This window comes from Cricetulus griseus, chromosome 2 (assembly GCF_003668045.3).
Source record: "Cricetulus griseus strain 17A/GY chromosome 2, alternate assembly CriGri-PICRH-1.0, whole genome shotgun sequence".
Lineage (NCBI taxonomy): Eukaryota > Metazoa > Chordata > Mammalia > Rodentia > Cricetidae > Cricetulus > Cricetulus griseus.
In genome coordinates, this window is record NC_048595.1 from 373,562,573 (window position 1) to 373,568,602 (window position 6,030).

A 6,030-nucleotide genomic window follows, 5' to 3' on the forward strand; every position below is an offset into this window, starting at 1 on the left:
GCCTTTGAAAGACCCCTGGAGGCTCAGGCCCCCCAGGATCTCATCCCAGGACCTCGGTCACCCCAATCACTAGGCGGAGCTTGATGCAAACTGCATGAGGTTTTATTGTAGTTGTTTAATGAGCTAACCCCATGTTAGTCCGGGCCTCTCATCCATCCATCATGGCGGATGGCTAGAAAAGACGCCGTGAAGCGTCTGCATAGAGATCTTATAGGGCAGCATAAGGGGAGTATCTAGGGGTACACACAGGCTCAGGATTGGTGTGCCTCTAGGCTTGGAGGGTTTGCCCTGTGTTGATTGGTCAACTGGTTGTTATGGCCCATAGGCCCTCCCAGGGTGGTTGCTATGCTCTGCACGTCATTGTTGTGCACTTGTCCATAATGCACACCCAGAGCCATAAAGCATAGCACCACCAACTAACTTCTGATTGGTTCCTTGCCACAAGGCAGGCATCTGACCTCCTAGTGACCAAGACAAGGTCAGGCAAGTATGTGTTCGGCTGTTATGGCTGCCGAAATGGGGAGCCGGTCCCTTCACCTTGACCCACACAGCCGAGAAGATGCCAATGAATAGAGAACTGGTTGTGCACCAGTGCTCTCTCACCTGTCCCATTAGGTCCTCTGCCTTATCAGCTGCCACAACCTGGCATACATGCAGCCCTCAATAACTGACTCCAATGGTCCCTTCATCATCTGAAGTGTAAGATGGGTAGGTAAGAGTTGCCACTGACATTTAGGAACCCAGTGACAAAAACTAGCTGAAAGCAGGGTATGGAGGTACAGGGCTTTAATCCCAGCAATGGAGAGACAGAGGGTAATGGATTTCTGTGAGTTAGAGGTCAGCCTGGTTTACAATTGAGTTTCAGGCCAGCCAAGGCTTCAAAGTGAAACCCTGTTTCAAAAACAACACTACCAAAAACAAAGCATGGGGAAGGGGAGTAAGCTGAGTAGAGGAGAAGAATGGACAAATCCCTTCAGAGAGCTCCTGCCATCAGCAGGATGTGAACCCTCGCTGGCCAACCACCAACTACTTCAGGCAGGATCAAGGGGTCACATGGCCAGCGTTGCTAGCATTGTGTTGGCCATGTACAGTATATGGCAGCTTCCCAGGGGATACCTCTCAGCATGTCATGGTCCATCCGTGGGGAGGAAAGGGGAAGCCAAAGGTGAGAGGGGGTATGGACAGGCTCTGAGACAGACCCCAAGTCATTTGAAATTAAAAAAAAAAAAAAAAAGGCTTAACAAGCTTGCTGAAACTGCAAAAATTCCAAGCCAAAGTGGGGAGCAGAGCTCCCTGAAGGATCGCCAAGCTGGAATGCTGAACTGAATCTAATAAGGCAAATTTGAATGGGGACAAAATGTGCAAACCCAGTGACCCGGAAACCAGAGGGAGTAGATCTGACTCAGCACTCAAGAAGGGACAACACTGAGATTTGTTCCCAGTGAATTCCTAAGAAGCCTGGAAGGAACGAAAAGCTTGAGTGGATTTTGGGAAGTTTCTGCTGGATCTCCAGCTGCCTTCAGTCAACAACCCTGACCTGTTTGCAGATGGCACTGCCCAGGAGCCCAGGCAAGCCAGACTGAAGCTAGCACAGGGACAACCATCAACCCCTACTTCCCAGAACCCACTTCCTGAATATAAGATCCAGGTGGATGGGAGCAGATTTTAGATAAATCCCACTCTCCAAACTTCCAAACCCACTGATTTGGATACCAAAAGACACTTTGTAAATACTGCATAATAAAACTAACGATAAGAACAATGTAATGAGCGGCTGGAAAGATAACTCATCAGTTAAGAGCATTGCTCTTCCGGAGGACCCGGGTTCAATATTCAGCACCCATATAGCAGCTCACAACTGTCTGTAACTCCAATTCCAGTGGATCCAACACCCTCTCACAGACATACATGCAGGCAAAATACCGATGCTCATAAAATATAAATAAATAAATAAATAAGTAGAAAAAAGAAAAAATGTAGTGAAGAGGAAATTAAGAGCAGAAAGAGCAGGACTGAGAGAGAACTCAGCTCTTTTTTTTTTTTTTTTTTTTTTTTTTTTTGGTTTTTCGAGACAGGGTTTCTCTGTGTAGCTTTGGAGCCTATCCTGGCACTCGCTCTGGAGACCAGGCTGGCCTCGAAAAACAGAGATCTGCCAGCCTCTGCCTCCCGAGTGCTGGGATTAAAGGCATGTGCCACCAATGCCCGGCATGAGAACTCAGCTCTTAAAGAGGACCTGAGCTTGAATCCCAGCACAGCTGCCTGCAACTCCAGCTCCAGGGGAATCTGCCTCTAACCTCTGTGGGCACCAACTCTGTCTGCATTCACACACATAAAAAAGTCTTTAAAAAAAAAATAGAAAGAGCATATAGTCCTGAGTGGAAAATGAAGCAGAGGGAGTGGCTCAATGCTCTGGGAAAGTCTGGGTGCACCTTGAGGTCATTCTCTTCCTTCATCATAGCTCTATGGAGAGGCTGTAGACTAAGAGCCAAGGACCACAGTCGACTCTGGCACCCGACTGCAAAAAGACAAGGTACCAGAGAAGGAAGTCAGCTCTCCCCACACTCCTTCACACAGCCGAACCCTGAGAAAAGCTGCATGCATCCCCATGTCTTTGTCTGTCCACTCACTTGCCAGACTTGTGAATCTGGAGCTAGCCAAATTGCTCCACCCAAGCACCCTTCCACCTCATGACTTCCACGTCAGAGCTAATATACTTTCCCATCTTGTCTCATCTGACTTCCGGGAAGCATTAGATAATATTGCTGCTGCTCCATAGCCTTGAAATGTTTCCTTGTTATGTGGCTTATCCATTAAGGACTCCTAGAGTATTCCACCCATTCCTATGGTTTCACCCCTCTGTCTTTTGCAGACTTCCCCTAGTTACTTGAAGCACAATGGGCCTCCCATTCATTACCAGTTCCTGGCTGATATCATCCCCTCAAACGCCTTCACTTGCCACTCCAGAAGCTGATGACTCTAAAATCTATCTTTCCAGCCCATGCAGCGTGTGCCACTCTGAGATTCATAACAGAAACTCCCACCTTGATTAACATATCTCCAGGGTCTTGTAGCGCATCTTAACTCAACCTGGAATTTCCTCTCTAAATTTGACCTTCCTTTTGTTGGGTTGGTATAACCAGTGACCATTCCACCATTCCTATGCCAGAAACTCCAAGACCTTCCCTGCCCTCATCATCCCTTTGTCATCATCCCTAAGCCCACTCCATTTAATACCTCTCGCCATCTCCTAGTCCTGGCCACTTTCTTCACCATCCACCTTCAAGCTACCCTCATTGCTCATTGGGATGGCTTCCATAACCTCCTTCTTGCACACCATCCAGTAGTTCTTTTCCCTTCAGTACATTCCATACTCCATTTTTAAAGCTCTTCTAAGTCAACCTGGGCCCTCTAGCCTTCTCTAGTACACATAGGTCCATTCTTCTCATCCATAGGTCCACCTTCCTTATAGCATGCTCCCCCATGGCCTCTGCATGGGCTGTTCCTTCTACTAGAAAACTATGCCCACATTTGATACTCATTATTTCAACTGTCACTGCCTCAGGTAAGGCTGCCCAGATCCAATTGTATCTAACCCACACTGTACATTGTGTGAATATATGTTATCTATGATTGGTTTAATAAACAAGCTGACTGGCCAATAGATGAACAGGAGAGTTAGGCAGGAAAGCCAATCTGAGAATGATGGATGAAGAAGAGCAGAGTGAGGAGATGTCAGCCAGCTGCCGAGCAAGCAGGACACGTAAAAAAATGAGAGAAAAAGCCGTGAGCCACGTGGCAAAGAATAAATACAAATAGGGGTTAATTTAAGTGACCAGTTAGCTAATAACAAGCCTGAGCCATCGACCAAGCATTTATAATTCATGTTCAGCCTCTGATTTGGTTATTTGGGACCAGGTGGTCAGGACAGGAAACATCCGATCTTCTAGCATTTATCACAGAGGTAGCTCAACGTTTTCGTGTGTTCCTTATGATCAGTCAGTTCATGACTGGCACTGTGTCTCCAGCCCCTAACACAATGCCTGCAGAGACGGAGGCAAGGGGCACTGGGACAAAAAGAAATAGGGATGGTCTTTGACTTCAAGGTTTTTTGTTTTTTTGTTTGTTTGTTTTTTACGATGCAGTTTTTTGCTAATAAGTCCATCAACTGACTGGATGAGGCCCACCTATAAGCTTAGAGATGATCTCCTTAAAGTGAAAATTTTGTAAATGTTAACCACACTTAAAAAATACCTTTACAACAATATCTATACCAGCTTCTGACCAAAGACATGGGCACCACACCTAGACTATCCAACCAAACCCACAGGTCCAACGTAGCCATCACAGATGACGTTAACTCAAAAGACAAGACCATGATAAGCTTGTTGTCACGTGCTAGAGAGAAGTCCAGCAGGCGCAGTCTATAAAGTTAGAAGGCATAATGAAGAGAACTCATCTTCAGACCTTGGGCCAGAGTGACAGGATTACAGCATGGAGTGTCAGAGGTGGGGGCAGGCCCCCCATTGTGAGGTCCAGATGGAATATTCAACTTGGCCTGAGCCCAGCCCTAGTTGATCTCCTCTTTCTCATCTTTACTTTCTACCAGAGTCTGCCCACTGGAATCTGGTCCAGAACTGGACTTTACCTTCCTCTTCCTGTCCTAATTCATAGAGAGGTTTGAGAGAAGATGACCACAGAGCCAGTGGAAGTCCTGAGGATCAGCCTTCATTGACTGCCAAGTTCAGGCCCATGGAGTTCTCTATAGAGAGCACTAAGAGAAGGGAGTGCCAGAATTCCATCCTCAGTTCTTGAAACCAGTTGAGGAAGACTGTCTTGGGTTCTTATTTGGAAACCTTAGCAGAGAAGTGTGGCTGCTTGTCTATCTTTGACTGGTTGGCTTCTACCAAGTGGACATCTTCCGGAGTGACATACATGGAGCGGTGAGGGGGAAATGAGATATTCACCTACCCAGCCAGATCAGCCATGCCAACCCTGGCAATCATGAGGTAACAGAGGGTACTGCCAGATCACCATTGCATCTTTTTTAGATTCTTGAAAGAATGAAAGGACCCAAGGAGCAGGAATCTGGGTGCAAAAGAAGCATCATGACAGATTTGGAACTAAGGGGACCCATGTCATGGATGGAAACTCTTGCAAGCTGAAAGGACCCAAGGAGCAGGAATCTGGGTGCAAAAGAAGCATCATGACAGATTTGGGACTAAGGGGACCCATGTCATGGATGGAAACTCTTGCAAGCTGAAAGGACCCAAGGAGCAGGAATCTGGGTGCAAAAGAAGCATCATGACAGATTTGGGACTAAGGGGACCCATGTCATGGATGGAAACTTTTGCAAGCTGTGGGGAACCTGGTGCTTGGATAAAGAAGACCCTGGGCCAATCACCAGGGAAGAAATGTAGCACTTTTGTGGTCAGAAGATATTGTGGGCCAGTGTTCCAGCATCCAAGATAGAACTTCCTTAGGAGATGGCTGATAGATAAAACCCAGGCACACCCTATATCAAAGGAAAGGCACCCTGCCCAGGAAGCCAGAATAATAAGTATTCATCAACAAATAGTCAGCAAATGCCTGTACCAACTTGCACCCCTTGTGGTATTCTGAGGACTCCAGGGAGGTACAACACCAACACTGTATATCCAGCAGAAAGCATTGAGGGGCTAATCTTAGAGACGCAAGGCAAGTGATGTGATGTAGGACTCGTCTGCTGGGAAGTCCAGAATCAGCAATTAGCTTGTAAAGAAACTTTGCAAAAGAGGCAAACTTGAAATCAAAATTGGCCAGACCTTGTCAGGACATTTCAGGCTGAGGTAAGGCAAGGCACAGGCCTAGAAGTACAGAGAGCTGAATCTGTTAGAACAGAGAGCAAGGAAGAGGGCACAGTCTCTGACCTCACAATACCCAGGGCCCACTGGGCCAGCCTTGCAGACTCTGATGCCCTTTTCCAGCCCGGGCAAGGCCCGGGGCCCTGGGCAGCCTCCAGGTGCAGTGCCCTCCCTTGGGCCGCACCCTCTC